General features: G+C 38.3%; 1 protein-coding gene and 1 long non-coding RNA gene across 3 annotated transcripts in view; one reads left to right on the plus strand and one right to left on the minus strand.

Moving 5' to 3' along the window:
- The window catches only part of GPC5 (glypican 5), a 1,751,919-nt gene that overhangs the window by 274,108 nt on the left and 1,454,738 nt on the right, over window positions 1-23,073 (minus strand). The window lies entirely within an intron of this gene.
- On the plus strand, window positions 13,666-19,551 carry LOC131273419 (uncharacterized). Its single transcript, XR_009180622.1, has 3 exons — window positions 13,666-13,737; window positions 14,984-15,052; window positions 19,469-19,551. It is a non-coding gene; the product is annotated as an uncharacterized lncRNA (long non-coding RNA).

Consider the following 23,073-nt stretch of genomic DNA (forward strand, 5'->3'; position numbering starts at 1 on the left):
CCCAGATGCTGACACATTGAAGGAGTGCCACAGAGAGGAAGCAGAATTTGCCTGGGATTGAAGTTTGCAGGAGTGAATGGGAAACCTGAGAGTTTTCTGTGATTTGGGGAATTGCTGGAGAACTGCCGAGAAGATGAGAGGAAATCATAAAAAGCATTGGTGTGGACTTAAGTGTTCTGGTCTTATTTTACATGCTTTTTTGAAGCACAAGTAAGAATTAAAGTTATTTCTGAATTTCTATTGAAATTGAAACTGTGTTCTTAAATCAAGTGGGTGACTATGATTATAAACTTAGGAAGAAACTAAGATACCAGCAAAGAAAAGAGGCTTGTTAAGAGACTAAACTTTTTGGTGGCTTTGGTCAATTTGTATAATCTGATTTCTCTAGTATATTCTCCCTTCTTTTCTAAATATCCCAAAGTTCATATCTTCTGAGGCTCATGCTTATCAGCAGAAAATCATTTACTGATATGAATAAAAGCAGGGGCCCTCCTGCCACAGAAAGTCCCTACCTATTTGCTTCTAAACTCGCTTTCATAATGAAAGAATAAGAGGCAGTGTTTCTAATACAAACACAACTTAACTAAATCAGTGGTGAGAGAGAAGAAATGGTTGGTTGGACTTAGTGATAACACTGCAATTACAAATTTTAAAAGACTCTAAATTTCTGTCTTGTTTATTCATAAAGAGTGGAGCATATACGACAATGAATAGCCAAAATCTATATAGTGATTACTATGTGCCAGATGCTGTTCTAACTGCATGCAGGTTAACTCATTCACTCATTCACTCCACACAATAACTCCAAGAGATAGGTTCTGTTGAGATCACTCTCCTCTTACATGTGAAGAAACTGAGACCCTGAATATTTACTTATGAAAACACTGAGGTACTTCTTCAATTTCACATCTCTGGTAAATGGCAGGGCTGGGATTTTGTTGCCAGAGTTCATGTGCTCAACAATGACTTATTGCCTTTATTGACTTAAATTATTAAAATTCCCAATTAAAATTTCTGTTAGATATTAACATTTACACTATCTTGGCAATTAGTATAAAATTGCATGTAAATAAGTGCTACATAAATTGCCAAATAGCATGTAATTGTGCTAAGTAGCCTTATTAGATCTTGTATATTGCATTATTATTAATACTTGAGTCAATAAGGATTTTATTTTAACTAGTACCATGGATAAATGGCTTAGGTTATGTCTTAAAAAAACAATACTCTTTCCAATATTGTGGCCCAATTATGAATGATTTACTGTATAAATTAAGGACTATGTTTTATTTCAAATGTACCTAAAGAATTTGGAATTGTCCTTCAGTGCTATAGACGTTGCCTGCTCCCAGAATCCTTTAGGACATGGCTGTAGAACAGGCTCTATGTTTAGTTTGTTTTCTACTCCTCTGAACATTTGTACTCACAGAGGAAAGCTGCTAGCTTTTTCCTTTTTGAATGTTCACTATGACCTGGACATGCCTGCCCTTTGTCCTGGTTAAGGATGGCATTTCTCAGTAGCCAGCAGAATCATTTCAATTCCCCTTATCTGAGGTAGAAGGAAGATTTGCTCTGTAAAATAGGATGAGAATGTTTCCAATCTGGGACCCTCCTATATTCTGCCTGATGTGGACTTGCATCTCTGAATGTTGTTTCCAGACCTGGATGCCAGTGATTCAGAGGCCCATTTATGTGCCATTTATAAATCTGTCCACCTTCTCTACTACTCCCATTGCCAGTATTTTCATGACAGCCAATCTCAATTTTTAACAATTTCTGTTGCTGCTCAGTCTAGCCTATATGGACTTTTCTCATATTTCTATTTGCTAGAAATGGCAGGACAAGCAAATATGTGAGGGGCAGAGGACATATTCATTTAAGTATTGACATCAGCAGGAATCATGATCCTTCACTTGGGGTCTGTGGATGGAATTCAGGGGACTCCATGGACTTGAAGGGAAAAAATACGTTTATTTTCACTAATCTTTAGCTGAAATTTACTATTTCCCTTAATCCTTATTTTAGGTTACAAACCACAGTTGTATTATTATACCAGTGCCTCCAACTGTTGCCAGTAAAATCAGTTGTTTTCATACCACTGTTGTTGCAGATATCTCAAAATACCTTATAAACATATAACTATTTTGAAATCAAAGTAGTTACTAGATCTTTCTTTTTGATACGTTAAAAAAATAAGCACAGGCCATATCACAATGAGTTTATATTTCTATAACAGGACTTTAAAATAGTTGGTTTATTTTATAATTCTATTTATTTTATTTTATAATTTGAAGTCACTGTTCTTGGGTGCAAAAAAAGAGCTAAAAACCTTGCTCTAAATTGATACTTTGGGGAAAAAGAAAAACAAATAGATTTGAGGCCTTCTCTGCCTGCATTTTGGAAGACCAATGCTGGACTCCTGGGTAGTCACACTGGAATGTCAGAGAAAGAGCCTCTAAGGGAGCCAGTGTAGCTGTCCAGATGATTACATCCTGTTACTAATGCATGCATTTTTGGCCCACCTTTTGTTTTACTGTGCTTTATTATTTTCTATCAAATCCAAGGAATCTTTTATTTCTTTAAGGACAGTTTTGGAGTTATCAACCTTATTTTTAGCAATAATAGGGGAAGTCTGCCCATGTGGTTCTGAGGCAGGAAAAATCAGCCACCAAGTGGGGACTTTGGTCTCTTGATAATTGAGAAGGAGTTAATAGAAGAGGTCCATATTCTTTTCAATAGAATGCCCAATGGATTGAAACACCATTTCTACAACTGTGTCTCTTGATGTTTGCTCCCTGTGACCATGCTTGAAAAACACCTTCTAGAAATCTGACATGTCAGAAGGGGTTCCACCACACTGTCTTCACAAGGAGCCCTGAGACACTTTAGGGGTTTCAGTATGCTACTGCATACATACAGTACGAACATATTAATGTTTAGTCACTTATTTGTTTTATTTTTTCTCCTATTACATGTGGTAAATAACAATCTGGTCCTAGATTATTTTTAAGAGTTAGCAACGGAGTGTTCTTTGAGCAATATTTTACATTTGTGACCTTAAGAAGAATTGAATAGCAAAGTCACCTACAGCACTTAAAAATACACATTTCCCATATGGAATCTAAGCCCTCACTTGACATAGATGTGCAATGGACACAACCAATCCAATGTCCACAGAGAAAATGTGGAATGGGTGTGGGAACGGTAGCCATGGTGGCTGCTGGGTGCGGGGAATGGGAGGAAGAGATGAGATGTGGAGGCATTTTCGGGACGTGGAGTTGTCCTGGATAGTGCTTCACGGACAATTACGGGACATTATAGATCCCCCCAGGGCCCACCGGATGGAACGTGAGAGAGTCTGGGCTATGATGTGGACCATTGACTATGGGGTGCAGTGATGCTCAGAGATGAACTTACCAGGTGCAATGGATGTGTCATGATGATGGGAGAGAGTGTTGCTGTGGGGGGAGTGGGGGGCGGGGGCGGTGGGGTTGAATGGGACCTCATATTTTTCATAACGTAATTAAAATAAATAAATAAATAAATAATTTTTTTAAAAAAACTTAGTTTATATCAGTAAGTGGACATTTTTGCATGTGGGGACCTATTTTCTTGATCTACCCCATAATTCAAAATTACTAAAACATGATTAAGGGCTTGTTTTATTATTTATCTCCATTGTGGAAGAATGTGATAGGCTGGGTCCATCCTTGGAGTATGGGGCATGAGGTAATTCTGGCTTGTATATGTAATTTACAATTAAGATCTTTTAAATTTAGGGATGTTTAATTAATGCTGTAGCTGTGTTAGCTTTGCTTTCACCTGAAGGCCTGTGCCCCACACACAGGACAGCCCTCCTGCTCATAAGCATGGCTTTGTATATCAGAAATTGAGAAACCTGACGTACTGCCAAAGAAATGACACCGGCTGGGAGCGCCTTTGTTAAATTGCGTACAGTTCTGTTATTATAGTGCAATGCCCTTTGCGGGGTTATGTGGGTGTGAACACGTGTTCTTGTCTGAACTCTCCGATTATAGAGCTTTTCCCCGGGTCCGGGCCCCGCATCCCTGTGCCGGCTCTGCCTGAGTTCTCCCTGCTGCAGTTGCCAGCCAAGCTGGGAGGCTGTTTGGATGGGTTAGGCCATTTCTGCTGTGCAGATGTGGAACTTTGCGCATGCCAGTGCTGGGGAGGTGTTCCTGTTAGAGCCTCCGCAATGCGGGTCCTTCTTTCTCTACCTAGTCAGTCATTACTGCTCTCCCCAAAGCACCATTATTTATTTTCACTCTGTCTGCTGCATTAATTCTATGTGCGACAAAGTAAATGGCTCTCGGAAGCTTACCTGTGTGGACTGTGGCAGCCATGCTGTCTAGTTATATGTATACATGTCTTGTTTTAAATATAAATATATTGTTAAAAATAAACCAAAATGTGTATACTTATATTTCAGAAAGAAAAAAGTAAAGCATGGGCATAGTCAAAAAACGCAGAGAGGACAGATGACATAAAATGGTGGGGAAAAAAGGTCTCACTCTTATTTTGTTAGCACAAAGTTAGCATTTTCTTTAGAATCATTTCAGGAAAAAAAAATGTGTATATCAGCATAAGTATGTAGTGCCTCCTAGAAATCTGGGAGACAGCCTGTTGTTGTTAAGAAATAAAAAGCATAACCTTGTAAAATATCTAACAAGTCACTCCTGACCCTGCTTCTGTGGATTGGCCTGTGAGGGCATAGCCTTGCAGAAGAATATCAAATAAATAACTCCTGCCCCCTGTTTCTGTAAATCAGCCTGTGAAAACATGGCCTAGTAGGAAGATATCAAACGAGTGACTCCCCCCACTTCTGTAAATCAGCCTGCAACCTTGTAGCTGCCTTCTGCCTCTGTAACCCCACTTGCAAAATTTTGCCTAGCAACATGTTAGCCAATGAACAAAAGTAATGCTGATCCCACCTAAAATCCAATGTAAACCTATGAAAACTGAAAAACAGGGCTCAGAATTTGGAGACTGACTCTCCACTGGGCCCACACATAATAAATCTGTTCCACCAAAAAAAAAAAAAAAAAAATACACATTTCCTTTTCATCCTAATGATATTCAAATTTCATAGTTGTGAGAAGGTTTATAAGCAACTGTGCTTTTTAAAAAAATATGTATATGACAAGCATAACCTTAGTTGAGAAAATTGCCTTATTCAGTTCATGAATAATTATATCCTCATATTATTTTGATTATAATAATGACTGCTACAAGCTGATATTATACTAAGGTAACTTTTTTTTATCTTTCATGAAGATTGTGTAAAGTTTTTGGAAAAAAGTTATAAATAACTCCTAGCTTTAATACATAATTTGCCTCTGTCAATTTCTTTTATTATAAAATACAAAAATTAAATAGAAAGGATGAACTTTTATACATTTATAGTCTAAATCTATATAAAAGACTAGCTTTTTAATTGAAAGAATGATCCTCACCAGCTCTACCAAAGTCTGGATACTTAATCTACCCCAAATTATGACACAGATCTCTACATGGCAGATGTCTTTTATCCTATATTTCCATATATTTATGTGAGTCCCTTGTTTATTTTCCATTACTGCTTTCTTGATGATGAAAATAAATCCATCTTTAGGACTTGGACCCTACCACCTTATACTGTTAAGTCCCAAACACTGTATATTTATCATTTCCCATTTTATCTAGATTTAGAATATGATTTTATTCCTCAAATAAATCTTCCTCTGTTGTTCCACTGATTACATACCAAGGAACCTTTTCCATGCCAGAACTAGAAGTTATGGAAATAAATATTCATGCCAGTCTCCCAAGAGCAAACAAGTGATTACAATATCATGTGATAATAGCTATAATCTATGTTAAGCTAAGTGCTGACTTTGAGGGGACTTTCTACAGCTAACCAGAGAGGTGATTCTTCAATGACTATAAAATCATTAGCAGAAGTTAGCCATTCAGGGACTATGACTCTTTTGTCTGTATATCAATAGCCCCTTAGATGGTGCCTCAGTCTGAAACAAAGTAAGTATTCAATACATGTTTGAGCTGACTGAAGAATAGGGGAAATATGGAGTTCTTGGCAACAGAAAATAATTCGCTGGGTTTGAGGATAGATTGCAATTAATGAAAAAGTTCAGAGATGGGTTTGAAACTATGATGGGTATTGTAAGTTGACCTCTGTCATAGAAAGGTGTTCACATTTTAATTTAAGGCAATGAGATTCCAAGCTGGGGGAGGGGGGAGGGAATGGTACGAAATATTATCTGATTTACTTTTTATAAAGCCCATTTGCACTACTTATGTATAAAGTGTGGTCTTGCTAACTAGCCTGATAGTGCTTCGCCCAACTTTTATTAAAATATCTAAACATAAACTTTAATAATACCAAAATGCTAAGATAGAAAGTTTGTCAGAATCTGCAAGAAATTTCTACCCATATGACTGATGGAGCTGGATTGAGAGAAGCACTTGATGGCCTATCCATAACTTCTTTGACAAAAAATACAGACTCAGCCCATCAAAAAAAGGAAAGGAAAATACTATATCCCTCTTGTATTAGGGTTCTCTAGGGAAACAGAATCAAGAAGAGATATCTGTCAGTAGTATGTGATGTTATAAGAGACTCTCATGTGACTGTGGAGATGCACAAGTCCAGGTTCCACAGGTACGCTGCAATCAGGGGCTCCAATTACAGTCCAAAGAAGTTTCTTGACTAGTTCTAGGAGACATCGGCTGTCCAAAGATGAGCTGGGAAATTCTCACTCAATGCTGGATTCACTTCCCCTTCTAAGACACTCAGTGATAGGATAAAGCATCTCCCATTGCTGATGACAATCTTCCTGACTGACATAATTGTAATCAGCTATCTATGATTTACCACTGCAGTAAAGTCAATGATGACTAAAGTCCATAAATGCCCTTGTAGTACAGCTAGCCCAGTGCTTGCTTGACTAAACAACTGGGCACAATTACCTGGTTGAGTGGACACAATAGCCTAACCATCACAGTCCACCCCTTGTCAACTTGGCAACCATATTTAGTCTCTGAGTAAAAACAACAACAGACATGCATATATATATATATTTCTGCCTAACAATGTTCAACTCTTCTGCATACAACTGGAAGCGCATTAATTCCATACAGAATTGGGTGCAAGTTCTTGGGTAATAGTCACTCCCAAACTTGACATAATCAAATATTATGACAGGAAACTGATACAACTTGTTATATGATAAGGGAAAAGTTTGGGAAAGAAGAAGAAGAAATTCATTTTGTGTACAAAAACAATCATCATAATGAAACAAGGAAGAAAGATTCATGACCATTATAGTCCTTGTTTCTATAACTGGTCACATGGTCAAAGTTCATATTTATCACTACCTTCTTCCACTACCCATTCTATGTTTCCTTTATCCTCAACAAGCACTTCAGCTGCACGTGGTTCTTTGCCTGGTGGTGTGACCCAAACTCTCATTCCTGAAGATTCTGGGCCATTGTTAGTCCTGCTTGGATTGGGTTGTTGCAATTTTCCATTCAACTTAATCATAGGACACAGAAGTACTAGGAGATGCCCTAGAGTCTTTGCTACTTCTTGCTCACTAGGTTCTATTAACATTATATCATCAACATAATGGACCAGTGTGATGTCTTCTGGGAGGGAGAGATGATCAAAATCCCTGCAGACAATACTATGACATAGGTCTGGTGAGTTGATATACCCCTGAGGCCTTGTCAGCTGAAAGCAAACTGTTTCTGGTGGTTCTTACTAATAGCAATTGAAAAAAAACATTTGCCAGATCAACAGCTACATACCAGGAACCAAGGGACATGTGATTTGCTCAAGCAATGATACCAGATCTGGGATTACAGCTGCAATTGGAGTCACTGCTTGGTTAAGTTTATGATAATCTACTGTCATACTCCATCAGTTTTCTGTACAGGCCAAATAAGAGAGTTGAGTGGGGATGTGTGGGAATCACTACCCCTGCATCCTTCAAATCCTTGATGGTGGCACTAATTTCTGCAATCCATCCAGGAATCCAGTATTGCTATTGATTTACTATTTCGCTAAGTAGGGGCAGTTCTAGTGGATTCCACTTGGCCTTTCCAACCGTAATAGCCTTCACTCCACAAATCAGAGATCCAATGTGGGGATTCTGACCGTTACTGAGTATGTCTATTCTAATTATGCACTCTGGAACTGGGGAAATAACCACAGAATGTGTATGGGGACCCACTGGACCAACTGTGAGGTGGACCTGAGCTAAAGCTACATTAATTACCTGACCTCCATAGGCTCCTACTCTGACAGGTGGACCACAGTGACATTTTGGGCCTCCTGGAATTAATGTCACTTCTGAGGCAGTGTCTAATAATCCCCCAAAATGTGTGATCATTTCCTGCCTCCCAGTGTACAGTTACTCTGGTAAAAGGCCATAGATCTCCTTGGGGAAAGGTGGGAGGAAAATTAACAGTATAAATGTTTGACAGTTTAACAGGATCTTTCCCCAAGGAGACCTGGCCTTCTCCTCACTCAAGGGGCTCTGGGCCTATAAAACTGTGTCAAGTCTGGGAATTAAGGGCCATGATTCTCTGCATCTGTAATTTGAGTTAGGGTGTTGTTCACTCGACCTAGAAATCTTCTGTTTATATAGATCCAGAAGAAATTTAGTAGACTGCCTGTCTGTTTCACTTCTAGGTACTCCATGACGTATTAGCCAAATGCCATAACTATGCATGACTCAGACTCAAAAAAGCTGTCTTTTATTGTGGTTGCACGCCCTCCTTGACTTTGATGATTAATTGCCGATACTTGACTTTTACCGGACTGACATCTGATCATCCCCATTATGTTGAAGGATACTAATTCTATCACAGCCCTCCCTTTAGTAATATATGGACTACAAAAGAAGAGTAACCACAGAGCTCTTCAGGGAAGATGGAGTTAGTCTTACAAATTTATTCCTCACAGTCCTGGTTAAAGGTATATCCTCTGGGCATTCTTGGGGTGGATGGACAGCTCTCAAATGGTAAATCCATTCTAGCATTCCAATCTCCATAAGCCTTTGAATTCCCTCTTCCACTATATAGTGGCAAATTGGGCATCTCAACCTCAGACATGCTAGGCCATCTTTTGGTCCATGTTGCAGTCAGCCACTCAACCAAGAGCCCTTTCTAACCCCTCGAGCTACAGTGTTGAATCCAGAATTTCTACTTAGTGGGCCCATATCAATAAATTCAGCCTGGTTCAATTTTATATTGTTTCCACCATTATCCAATACCCTTAGTATCCATTCCCACATATTCCCCTGATTTCTGTTTATATAAGTTTGAAAACTCATGCAGTTCTTTCTGAGTATACCTTACTTCCTCATGGGTCACATTTCATATTTCACCTTCTCAGATATTTTGAGCCTGTGGCTACAGAAGACAAGATTTTCTTTCAGAGCATATATAGAAATTCATGCAGCATTTAAGTTTCAAATTTGAAGCCTTTAACTTATCTCTTTCTTTTGTAAGATATCCAGAGTATCTAGGAGGAGCCAGCCAACATTATTATACTGTTCGACTCCACAAAACTCTGTAAAGGTATTGAAAGCACTCTCACCCAGATCCTTGCTTCATGAAAGCGAGGAATTATGGGAATCCAGTGATGATATTTTGCGTATCTCGAAGGCCAACTCATGCCATGGACTGTTAGCAGTCTCTTCATTACTGGAAAGGAAATTGTCAATACCCTTGAGCCCAATTAGAGTAGAGAGCCCATTGCAAAACTCCCAGAACTACCTCAGATACCCCATGTTTAAGACTCTGTTCCTCAAGAACCACTCCCAGTACCAAGCTGTATTAGTCAGTTTCTCTAGGAAAACATAATCAGCAAGAGATATCTGTCAATAACATGCAATGTTATAAGAGTCTCTCACATGATGGTAGGGATGCACAAGTCCAGGTTCCTGCAACCAGGGACTCCAATGAAATTCCAGTGAAGGTTCTTGACTAGTTCTTTTTTTTTTTTTTTTTAGATTTATTTCTGTATTAATTTCTCTCCCTTTCCCCCCCAACCCAGTTGTCTGTTCTCTTTGTCTATTTGCTGCTTCTTCTTCTTTGTCTGGTTCTGTTGTTGTTAGTGGCACAGGAATCTGTGTTTCTTTTTGTTGCGTCATCTTGTGTGTCAGCTCTCCATGTGTGTGGCACCATTCCTGGGCAGGCTGCACTTTCTTTCATGCTGGGAGGCTCTCCTTATGGTGCGCACTCCTTGCACATGGGGCTTCCCTACGCGGGGACACCCTTGTGTGGCAGGGCACTCCTTGCGCGCATCAGCACTGAGCATGGGCTAGCCCCACACGGGTAAAGGAGGCCTGGGGTTCGAACCATGGACCTCCCATATGGTAGACAGACACCTTAACCACTGGGCCAAGTCCGCCATCTTGACTAGTTCTGAGAGATGTTGGCTGTCCAAAGAACTAGCTGGGAAATTCTCACTCAATCCTGGAATTACTTCCCCTTTTAAGGCATTCAATTGATTGGCTAAAGTATCACTCATTGCTGATGGCAATCTCCCTGATTGATGTAAGTTTAATCAGCTATCTATGATTTACCACTGCAGTAAAGTCAATGGTGACTAAAGTCCATAATTGCCCTTGTATTACAATTTGCTAAGTGCTTGCCTGACCAAACAACTGGATGCAATTACCTGGCTGAATTGACACAATAGCTTAACCATCACACTTCTCATATTGTCCCCTTTCTTGTTCAGACACCCAAGAATTCTTCTAAAAACAAATCAAAACAAAGATCCAGAGTAATTATCCCAGTACTTTATTCCTGAAGATTATTGCAGAGATGAAAACATCCTATGTTTTCCTTTTCTTTTCTCTCCATTGTTTTATATTGTTTGAGAGATAGCAATGAGAAACACTTTACCCCTACTTCTAGATGAGATCACATATGTTATCTCAGCACATTAAAAATAATCCAATTAAAAAACTGAGCAAAAGTCTTGAACAGACATTTCTCCAAAGAAGATAAACAAAGGTCCAATAAGCACATGAATAAATACTCAACATCACTGCTCATCAGGGTAATGCAAATCAAAACCACTACAAGAAACAGCTTCAAAACCACTAGGAAGGCTATTATTTTAAAAACAGAAAATAATAAGTGTTGTTGAGGCTACAGAGAAAGAAGAACTGTTATATATTGGTGGTGGCATTGTAAAATGGTAGAGTCTCTGTGGATTTAAGTTTGGTGTTTCCTCGGGAGGACTTTTCTATGACGAGGGAGTGATCAACATTATTAGGTACTTCAAACAGCTCAAGTAATTTTAAGAATAAAAAGAATTTTGGACTTAGACTAAGAAGACAGTGAAATATAAGACAAAATCTACGGAGAATGTAAATCCAGAAGAATGATTTCACTGGGTTGAAGAATAAGTGGGAAGTTTGGAAATGAAAGAAAATTATTTCACATTTGGCTTTGCACCCAAAAGTCTTTTAAAATTCATGACTTCAGAAATGAGTAACATTCTGATATCTACTGGTAAATTTAAGCCTTGCCATTGGTTTATGCTTTAAGCCATTTTTCCATTTACCATTTACTTTAAAAAGTAACCTAGTTTTTCTTTATTATTTTCTTGCTCTTTAAATATGAATCCTACTCCTCTTCAATTTTACAAAATGAGAACATATAAGGTCCCAGCTTATCCCACAGGCATATTCTCTGACATTCTTCTTTATTTTCACTTTTTCCTTTCAATCCTTCTTTTATGACATCTTTCTGAAACCACATGTGTACTCCTGGGGCAAGGACTGTTTCTCTTGGTATTCATGGTACTTACAGCTGGGCCCCCATTTTAACACAGGCTTCTTAAAATGGAAATCTTTGATGGGGATTATATTCAGGCCTCATTCTTCAAACTCCAAGGATGTGTTTTTGAATACTAGTTGTAACAAATATTCAAAGCAAAAAAAGGAATCTAGTTAAATACCTTTGGGAATCATTGCAAGTTTTTTCCCTTCTTGGAGATTCCTAATCTACATTAGCATGACAAAAACCCCTAGAAACCCAAACCCAGTCATTTAACCCAGCCTTAACCACAGAAACCTTTGCAATGTTAATATTTCAAATTAACACTTATTAGTGTTTTATAGTATATGAAAATGATAAACTCTTTGGACACTTAAAAGTGTTTTTAGTTTTGTCCTTCAGGTTAAGTCCTGAGGCACTTACTTGACTTTTTCTCTGTCACCAACTAGTCAACGTTTGGATTAATTTTATATTTCCATAGAGAGTTCATATTTCCCATTTTCTTGTGTTTGTTCTCACATTATTCTTGCACAGGCAGTATATATTCTTACACCTTCTACCTCCTACTGTGTCTCAGTACCTAATGACTTTAACATCCAGACTTCATCTTAAGATCCCTTATGTTTCACCTTAGTGAAACTATTTTCATGCTCTGCCATGCCAGATCTAGATCAAAATAAAACTGGTTCCTTTCTTCATGCCTTTGTAATAAGTCTTTGTCTTAGCAGTTCCTTCAGTTGAAATTATATTCCTATGTACGAGCAAAATATGGCAGCTGGCTGTTCTTGTAAACAAGGATTAAAAATTAGTTAATAATTATGATCAGTAAATCATTACATAGATGCCTTTATATTGTAAAATAGCAAAAGGTTAATGCCAGAAATTACTGAAGCTGGCTAGAGTAGCCCCACCATTGTTTATGGCTAGTCTAAACTTAACCTTGCCCTTGTTTGTGTACACTTAATATAGCCTGTGCATAAATTCAAAATTGTTTCCGATTGTACCTAGTCTCTAGAAATCCAAATAAGTAATATAGGCCCTACAGTCCTTGAATGTTCAGAAAGGATATAAAATTGAATGTGTATTCAAGGTTGCATCCAAACAGAATGTGGAGGATATTGTTAAATTCAAGCTGGCTTGGAATGTGGGGAATATGTGTTAAATCAAATTTACCTGGAGGAAATAACCTATCTGATACTCAGATAAAACACTGAAGAAACTAACAAAAAGTCTGTTTGCATACAATCACCATTTGTCTCCCTAATCCTATTTCCTCTGTATAAAAGGGACCATGCTATTCGGGGCTTGCTTATTATTAGGACAGGAGTCCCCCAAGTCCGGCTGGTTGAAATAAACCAACTTCCTTCTCAGAGTTCTCATGTTCTGGCCTTCAATACCTCGCACACCTGACTTCTCTACAACACACTTACTATTGTGATGGCAATTCTAGATTGAGTTGACCGTTGTGTATGCTCATTATTGTGATGCTTATTCTAGATTGAACTTACTCTTATGTATAGTTACTATAGGGATGGTAACCACTCCAACCCCCTCTGTTTAATATCCAAATGAAAGATGTCGTAACTGACCTTGTTATGTAAACCCTTATCTCAAATCCTGTGTCTGACCCTAGTTTGCTATCTTACCACTGTCCCTCCTGTTCAGCCCTTTAATGTTTATTAGTGAAGGAACCTGTGTCCAGCTTGATCCCAATTATTCATTAGCACCCTGATGTTATAAAATATTAGAATTTCTGTAGATCAGGAAGGCAGTTTTTGGGTCGTCTAAGGCAACTGACCTCCTTTGCTTGCACAACCAAATAAACTTTTTCTCTCTTTGAAACCCTGGTGTCTCAGGAATTGGCTTTAAGGATGCCTCAGGAGAGAAGAACTTGCTTTCGCTCAGTATCATTCTTTCAAGGTAAATTATTTTGAAGAAAATTTTTGGTTGTTAAATGTCTCAACTTGTCCTTTATTTAATATGTTCCCGTTTTTTTCTTTGACAGTTTCTGTTTAGTCTGATCAATTTAGAAAAGCTTTGAAACCTCAATTTTTATTTAGTTATTGTTATTGTTGTTGTTGGGAATTAGACTGTGACTGCCTTTGGGTAATTGCCACAGTTTGGATAAGAGAAAGCACAAAACATCTTAATCTGACTTTAATTAATAATATAATTATAAAAATGAGCTATCTTCAATTGTAACAAATGTTCCACATCAGTGCAAGGCATTTGGGGGCCGGGGAAGGGTGTAGGGGAAACCTGTAATTTATGCATGATTGTTCTGTAAACACAAAACTTCTCTAATAAAGAAAATAAAAACGTCTAACTAAAATGGGCTCCACTGTGTGCTTCTCTTCTTTAATCATTTATTCAGAATACAAAGAAATCCTCTAATCATATGAATCCTGAAATTAGTGTTTGGCTTTTTTTTCTTACATTTTTTTGAGAGTCTGGCCCTGGGAACATAAAAATGAATGTAATTAATACTAATGATTAACACAAAATCTAAAATGCAATGTGAACATCACTTTCTACACATATTGTGTTCAACATTAGGGAGAAAGTTGAAAGCTCCATTTAATTATTTTCCAAGTATAGATATGAGGAGACTCTGGATCTAATGTTTATAAGGCCAATAACCTTTTGACTTTATTTAGTTGACAGAAAAAAGAGAGAGAGAGAGAGAGAGAGAGAGACAGTGAGCCAATGAGCAGTGGTCATGTCTTTTTCTTCCTTCACTAACCAAAGTAGTACTGAAGCAGGTTAGTACAGGGAAACAAGGAAAAGATAAGTCACAACATGGCCTACTGATAACATGGCTGACAGGCAACATCACCGAAAGACCCTGCCCAGATCCTGAAGTCCCAGTTAACTCTTTCTTAGACCCCCTAGCCCTGGGTATTCCAAACATTTCTCACCATTGGTTGGGTAACTAATACAACTGGGACCCCTCCCCTTAGCATTAACAAGGGGAGGGATAATTAAGGTGACCACACAAGTCAAAGCTTGCTCTCTCTACCTGGTGGAGTCTGCACCAAATCTCAGTGAGTATTTCTGTCCTTCTCTCCCATTTCTCAGCAAGCTCTGTTCTTTTCCCCATTTCCCAATAAATCCTTTTTACTGGCCTAACTAAACTGGCATCTTCTTAAATTCTTTTATGCAACAGAGCCAAGAACCTAGAGGAATCCAACACTTCCAGGCTTCATTTGGCTAGCAACAGCCAGGAGTTCTAGAGGTAGGTAATCCTCCCTGAGACATGGAAAGGACTGGTGAGTCTAAACTTTTTATAGTCTGTCTTTGCCCTCTTTTGGTTGTGCCATTAAAGGGGTTCCTGGATAGGCTCCCACAAGACATGAACTTGGACTGCCCAGACTTCTGGTTCCCACTCTGGCAGTGGTAGGGGTGAGCCCCCGTGCTATGTAAATCCTTGGAAGTCCTGGGTGGTGGGTAAAGCCTTCCTTGAGACCTGACTGGGCAGGTGGACTGAGTCGAGCAGGAATATGCCAGAAGTTTACCAGGCCCTTTCTGTGAATTCAGAATGGCTATCACCTGCTATATCATTAACTACTTTTAATTAAAAGTGTCAAAGTGACTTTGATCTTCCAACTACCACTGTCCTCATTTTGGATCTGTGACACGCTTTTGAATGCCTTAGAAACCAAAAATGCATTTGTTAGCAAGGCATGAGCCCCACCCACCTTTGGTAGTTAGTGCCCAGGGACTTTGCTCCTTCTCTGCCTTGGGAGGTTCTGAGATTGTCTCCAGGGGGATCCTGATGGGGTTTGCCAGCAAATCACAGGACAATTAGTCTCTAGTTTTATTAATGGGCTTTTAATGCTGGGTTTAACTGAGGAACTCTGCCCTTGGGGTGGCCATTAGGTGAGCTCACTCACAGCCAGCCCCATTCCTAGAGTCAGCCCGGCTTGGATGTTCAGTCTGGGAACTGGACACGGATGCCATCAAGACCTCTAATGCCCCCAGACTGACAAACATGTTTTATCTGCCTCTGGGATAATGGCCAGCTCTTCCAGCATTCCAGCAGTTTCCTGAATGAGGTGCCTTCTCAGAAATTAGGACAACCTGCCTACTGATGGTCTAAAAAGAAAGAGGTTAATCTTTTCCTGCCATACCACATGGGCACATTATGGCTGAGAGTGGGCTCTGTATGGGACCCTGCAATGCAGTTGAACCTGCATGGGAGTAAAGAAGACAGATGGATCTGAGGGCCAGAGACCACGTGGTCATGTCTCCTGAAAGCAGGGGCTCTTAACCGGGGGTCCCTGGAACAAAAATATTTATAACCCCTGCCTTAAAGCAAGGAGAAAATGTACTCCATTCACTCAACCCCTCCCCTGTAGAATAAAGAAACTCCTTAGGTGCTATCAATTAGAGTAAAAAGGTTCCTGGCTTTCCTAGCTCCTTACCTATTTCCTTATCTTGCTCCAATCCTTCCAGCAAAAAAAAAGGCCTGCAGGGTTTTACCCCTTGCAGGAGGTAACTAACGGGGTGCAGCCCAGTTTGTTTCTCCTTAGGGGCAGGGCTTCTCTGGACCCCTTAGCTCCATACTTCATAGATGCCCAGGGATTTTCCTGGAGGAACTAAGCTGGGTGTCCTGCATGAAGTTTCTGCCATGGACAAACACTGGGAGCTTTGCATCTGGGTGTTTCTATAGAGTCAAGTATTTCCCTAAGCTAAGCTAGGTGTGTAAAATTCTCTCCTGTTCTAATCTGTGCTTGTTTTAACCTTGTTAGTCTGCTCATGCTCAGGAACTCATAATCAGATTTGGGTTTTGCCTATTAAATATTAGATACAGTGAAAGGTAATCTAAGAATGAGTATTTAAATGTCAATACTATCTTGCAATTGAATTTGATGTATAATTCACAAGTGGTATTAGTTCAACAGCAGGAAAAGCAGAAAAACTTAGCAAAGTTGTTACTAATAAAATAGATTTAGTTGCTTAGTTAATAAATGGAAGTACCCAAGTTGTTTTTAAGTGAAAACTTACTAGAAACTAACGAAGAATTAAAATCATTTTATAGATGCCCTTATATTATAAAACAGCTGAAAGATTATATCTGAAGTTGCTATATCTGGGTGAATTTAGCCTACACTTCAGCTATTGTGATGGTAGTTATAAACTGAGTTGGTCTTTGTTTATGGTTACTTTAGGTCTAGTCTCACTCCTTGTCTTTGTTTATGGTTATTTCATGACAACTTCTGCCCTCTAGGGCTCAGGGAAAAGCAAACTTGAGATTGTTCTGTCTCCTCTCCTGCTGATGCTAATAATCCTGCTTTTTCTTGTGACTCCAAGTGTGGACTAAATTGCTGCCTGGTGGAATTTTTGACATTTGGGTTGAATGTCCACTCTTCCAGTCCAGTGGCTGCCAAAGCCCTGTTATCTCTGAGATCTGGGGAGTGCCGGGAGGCTTCCCACCTTCATTGCTGATGTTCCTAAAAGTAGCAATTCATGAGAGAAACCAGTTTCCCTTAGGCTTCAATGGCCTCTGAGAGAATATACTGAAATTAGTGTATTTCATCCAAGATCTGCCAAAGTCAAATTGGGAAATAAACAAAGTTCTGAAGTAAGGAAAATTGTTATTTTGAAGCATGGGGGACAACCTGGTGATAAGCAAATAATTAAAAAGAATGAAATTCTTATGCAAAATTGCATCATCACAATGCAAATTAGAGTAATTAAAAATAGACTTCAAAGAAATATTTTAAATGTTATTTTACAGTTAAACTTATTTTGTAAAAGAATGAAAGTTTTAAGTAACTTCAGTGAGTTGAGTTTTTTGTTTTGTTTTGTTTTGTTTTTGTCTAACTCTGTTTGTGTCTGCCTAATTGCTCAGTGTATAACTTCATACAGGGGATGGTAATATCAAAATAACAAATGAAAATTCTTGAACTCTATTCAAATTCTTAAAAATTATATAGGCAGTTATATATGTGAATGAATATTCCTGGAGCCCATATTAGGCTAAGTAGGATGGAAAGGTCATATAGAAATCTAAATATAGAAATTCCTGAGAAAGGGAAAAGATTTTCCTAAGTTCCTTGACTTAGAAGCCTTCTCTTTGCAAGAACTCTGAGGAAGGAGCTAGGTGTGGCAGATTAAAACTCTATCTTTCAGGTTAGAGAATTAAGAATCAGTTGGCTATGTAGCTCCCCAAATGAAATCTTTTACCAGTCTTGGAATCAAGGTGGTTAATAATCCTATTATCAACTTTCAGTAAGTAAAGGAAAAGTCCTTGAAAGCTATGGAAAGATCTTTTTAAAATTAGAATTAAAACAAATTAAACAATTGTAATATATTCCAGAACCTAGCAGTCAGTATGCTTTTAAGATTACTGACAGTTTTAGAATTTTATTAAAGAAGAAAGGTTTAAGCCTTCTGTAAAGAAAGGAAAAAGAACAATCCTGGAATAAACTATAATTGTTTCAATTTTATTTAGCTTGTGTGTAACCTCCCTAGGCTTATAGAATACCTATTAAATAAATCAACATTATATGTATTAAATCTTTAAGATGGTGAAAGTTGTAAGTTCATGTCTCATGAAATTAAATTTAAGAAGGAAATACAGATCTGTCCTCTCTTAAATGAATAAAGTAAATTTCATTGGTTGTGTTGCTAATTGTAATTTAATAAGCTTATTTTAAGGTAGTTATGGTTAATTATAAGGAGTTTGCAAAAGCATCTTATAAATGGAAGCATTTAAATGACTAATTCCAGGAAGCCATTATTAAATAAAAGTCTAAATTGATATTAATAACAAGAAGTAACTTCATAGCAGGGAAACCTATCAGAGGTCACCTCAATCTGCATATTAAAGTGGTGAGAGAAGATAATTTTGGTTCTGTTGGGGAATCTTCAGTTTTCATAAAATGATTGAGAAAGTAGTTTTTCCTGTACTGCTAAAGTAAAATAACTGCTAATTAATGCCATCATGGTAAAGGTATAAAAGTAAAAAGCAAAGTGCTAATATAGTTAAGTTCATTTGATATGTTATACATTGCATTTGAAGTGTTGAGAAAGTATATGAAAATCAAAAGCAATAGACTTCAGCATTGTCAAATTCTCTTGTGCATTCAAACCAGGCCCAAATACCTTGCATGGTGCCTCTCCATTTGAGTTATTGGCTAGGTTAGTCACTGACCCCTAAAACAATTAAGGTATCTACTACATCTCTGGTTGTGCTCCTGAAATGAATGGAGAGTACATTGTAGTTTCAGACTCCTGCAGCAGTTGGAAATGGCTTGGTATGACCAGATGTACAATAGATATTGCCTCCAGACTGACTCTCTTTCATAGTGCCAAAGGGCACTATGTACCAGGCCAGTGAAATACTGGAGCCTACCTTCCTAGTTTCTCTCTAGGGTCAAAGGTGCTGCAGCATGATGGCTGTATGAAGGGCGTACCAAGTGAAGCAATAATTGCCAAAGTGATATAAGTAGGATTTAAACATAATTGGCATTATGTCCTGCTCCCATGGAGAGATAGCATGTATGGTATTGCAAACCTAGAGCTTAGATCTATTAATTGTAGCTCAAAGAGGAACTTGTGCATTGATTGGTATATTAAGTGCTGTACCTATAGCTCTCCTATTCCAAATATATGCCTGATAATTATGATATCTTTTCTATTCTAGGTCATATGCAGAGGGATATTAAATATGGTAAACTTAATTCATTTTCTAAATAGTTAATGAATGTGCCTGTAAAATAAAGGGATGATTCTATTCAATACTGTCTTTATTTTGTTTGCCAATGATTGTCTTGTTGCCTATACTGTCTTAGTTTATGTCTAGGGTAGTGCCTCTCCATACCTCTCCTAGTTGTCCTAAGCATAACCACTGCTATAAGAACTGGGGTTGGCAGTTTATATCCAAACTTAGCAGATCTACCACAATCTCTCCCTGGAGTTAACCAACAGCATAAAAGAATTCAAGGAAGAGTGCTGTTTTCCATCAACTTTGGGAGGGTACAGCCTCTGAAAGCACCTGGCCTTTCTCACTCTCATGGTCCAGTATGTCATAGCTGGCCCCTTTTGGACTCTCTTACCACCATCTTCTTTATCCTTTTAGTGGGGCCATGTATTTCCAAAATTCTAATTAAATTTACTTCTTACAGAATCAATACCTTGTTAGTCATATGGGGATTTAATCTTATTTCAACCAGTGCTGAGCTCACCTTTCCTTGACCTCAATAGAGTAGCCAGAGAGGTTTATGCCCTGTCAGGCAGGGACTACTGCCCTAATCAGCAGGAAGTAAGTGCAGAAGAATGACCAATGTCCCTGAGCACCTCCTTAAGAATAAGGGCTTGAAATCTCTGAGGGGGGAGTTGAGGTAGGTTAGTACAGGGAAATGAGGAAAAGAAGAGCCACAACAAGGCTGACAGAGAACATGGCCATGAGATTAAGCCAAAACCTTGACCTTGACCTTGAGGTCCCAATTAACGCTTGCTGGGACCTCCCCTTGACCCCAGGTATTCCAAAGAGTCCTTACCATTGGCCCCAACTATTGCTGGGGTAGCCAGTAATAACTGGGGCCCCACTCCTTGGCATTAGAAAGAGGAGGAATAATTAATAGCTTAAAAGGTAGCCATACAAACCAGAGCTTGCTTTCTCTGCCTAGAGGAACATGCACAAAATCTCGGTGCTTATTTCACACTCTAATCTTTCCTCCTATTTCTTAATAAATTCTTTTTACTAGCCTAACTAAACTGGCATGTTCATAAATTCTTTTATGCAACATAGCCAAGAACCTAGAGGAATCCAACACTTCTCCAGCTTCAGCACCAGATAATGATAATGTTTTTTATGCTACTGCTACTGATAATGATGTAAATTTTTATTTAGATTTTCTTTTTTTGTGACAGCACGTTGCTTAAACTCTGTGGGATAGTTTTTCTTAACAGTATATTGAAGACAAAGCCAAGGCATAGATAGATTAAGAAACTTGCTTGAGTTAAAAACAAATAAATGACAGACAGGATTTGGGTTCCATCTCCAAATCTGATGTAGTCAGTCACTGTGCTCAACTGTCATGAGATCGAATATTACTACATTTTGCTTCCTTTATCAAACTAGATTTTTTAAAAAAATCATCCTGTCTAGGGCAGCTCTGTGGAGCACCCTTCCAATTACCTTCAGATCTCACTAATTTCAGGTCTCCTTCCCACTGCTATGATCTGCATCTCTTTACCTAAGGATTGTGCCTATAGCCTGGAGAAGCCAGGCTAGAACTTCTGGGAAATAATAACTGTTTGTATTGTCCAAAGTCAATGTCAGATAAGCATTGGTATATCAATAAATACCCAAGCTCCCTTGTCCTACAGTTGAGTGTTCTCTATGCTCAGAATTTCTTCATGCAATTAATCTTCAGTCATACACAATGAAGCTGTCTTTGCTTCCTTCCCTTCTCTGTCTCACTTTTTATTGGCTTCCTTCCTTTCTCTGTCTCACTCTCATCTCCCAACTACTTTTTTTTTCCCCTTTGCCTACCAAAACAAACAACTGAAGCATGAATCATTGTCTCAAGGTATGTTTTGGAGGTGATCCAAAGCCAAAACATCTTTATTAGATAGAGAACATCTAAAAAGCTGCCAACATCCTACTGAAAGGTGAGAAACTAGATACTTTGCCCCTAAGATCTGAAACAATACAAGGATGCCACTTCTCACCACTCAGATCCAACATTGTATTGAAAGTTCTACCTACTGCAATAAGACAAGAGAAGGAAATAAAGGGTTTACATATTAGGAAGGATTAAATAAAGCTGCCTTTGTTCACAGGTGATGTAGTAGTCAACCAAAGGGGTGCTGATGCAAAATACCAGAAATCAGTTGATTTTATAGAAAGTATTTATTTGGGGTAGAAGCTTACAGTCATAAAGTCCTAGAGTCCCGCTCAAGGTACCCTAAGAGGTACTTTCTCACTCAGAGTCTGTTCCTACATGTTGATGCAAGATGGTAGGTGATGCCTGTGAGGGTATAGTTTGAAGAAGCTGTAGTCCCAGCTTCTTTCAATCTGAGCCACAAGGTGGAACAATTCTTGTCTCTCTCCTGAGGTTCACTTCTCTCTGGGCTCAACTGTTCTACTCTCTCCACAAGACTGGCTGTAAACTGTCAGGCGAATGGCTCATCTCTCTTCTTGGGGCCTCTACTGTGTCTAATGGAGCCTTCTCTCTTTCCTCATGTATTTGCTTCTCTGTGCGCTTACTTCCCTGTCTCCAGGATCAAAACTCAGAAACAGTCTCTTCTGCTACGTCGTTTTCACCAAGGAGGTGGGGACTCAATGTCCTACTTAAGTGGCCCAATCAAAGCTTTAATCATAATTTAATCAAATAAGAGTGAAACCTCTAAATCCAATATAATCCAATATATCCAGAAGAACCAACCAATTTACAAACATAATCCAATATCTATTTTTGGAATTCATAAAGAACACCAGACTGCTATAGGTGATATGATTGCCTATATAGAAAGTACCAGTGAATCCACCAAAACAAAAAACAAAAAATAAAAAAAACCATGCACACGGAACTAATAAGCAATCATAGAAAGGTTGCAGAATAAAAGGTTAATATGAAAAATTCAATTGTTTTTCTATATATTAAGAATGAATGAATGGAATTAAAAATTAAAAACACAGCACCAAAAGAAATGAAATACTCAGGCATGAATCTAACAAAATATGTACCAAAATATGAGGAAAAATTTAAGAAATAAAAGAAGATCCAAATAGGGAAATGGATGTATCTCAAGCAGTTGGGTACCCACCTACCACATGGGAGGTCTCCGTTTCAATTCCATGCCTCCTAAAGAAGACAAGCAAGACAGTGAGCTGACACAATGGGTTGATGTGCTGAGCTGGTGCAATAAGAAGGCAATGCAATGAGATGCTGATGCAATGAGATGACGACAAAATAAGATGATGATGCAACAAGATGATGAAGCAACAAGCTGATGACAGAGAAAGCAGACAGTGAATGCAAAATAATGGGGGAGGGGAAAAATTAATATATAAAATAAATCTTAAAAAAAAATAAAGGAGACCTAAATAAATAGATATTACATGTTCATGGATTGGAAGACTCAATATTATTAAGTTGTTAGATCTTCCCTACTTGATTTATAAATTCAAATAATCCCATCAAAATACCTGCAAGTTACTTTGTAGGTTTTGATAAACTTCCATAAAGTTTATATGGAAAGAAAAATTAACCAGAGTAGTCAATACAATACAAAATAATA

Source organism: Dasypus novemcinctus, chromosome 15 (assembly GCF_030445035.2).
Source record: "Dasypus novemcinctus isolate mDasNov1 chromosome 15, mDasNov1.1.hap2, whole genome shotgun sequence".
NCBI classification, from domain to species: Eukaryota; Metazoa; Chordata; class Mammalia; order Cingulata; family Dasypodidae; genus Dasypus; species Dasypus novemcinctus.